A 411-nucleotide genomic window follows, 5' to 3' on the forward strand; every position below is an offset into this window, starting at 1 on the left:
GGGATGTGCTCTGGCTGTTAGCACAGGACAGCAAGCAGCAGCATGAAGTGTGGTCCGCAGCTTGTGTTAGAAGCCGTTAAAAAGGAAATGCATACAAATTGCTGGCTATAACTAATGACAAAATAACTATTTTGTGAAGCAAGGAACACATTGATTTTGGTAATTAATGGTTCAATAGAAACCTTTTCTCAGAGTGCCCTGGGCAAAGTCACTGGATTAGAAGCGTCTTTATTCCCTGGTCTCAGTTCTCTGCCTCACTCCTCCACGTGTTCTCCCAGCCCCAAGGACAGCCCCAGGCACCGGCTGCTGCTGCTCCCCACGGGCTCCCACTGTCCTGGCAGCTTGTTGGGGCAGGGACTGGGGCTCAGGCTGTGGCAGTGCTCACCCAGAGTGCAGGTACCCACCACGTCC

This window comes from Nestor notabilis, unplaced genomic scaffold, assembly GCF_000696875.1.
Source record: "Nestor notabilis isolate BGI_N333 unplaced genomic scaffold, ASM69687v1 scaffold12672, whole genome shotgun sequence".
In the NCBI taxonomy this organism is placed as follows: domain Eukaryota; kingdom Metazoa; phylum Chordata; class Aves; order Psittaciformes; family Psittacidae; genus Nestor; species Nestor notabilis.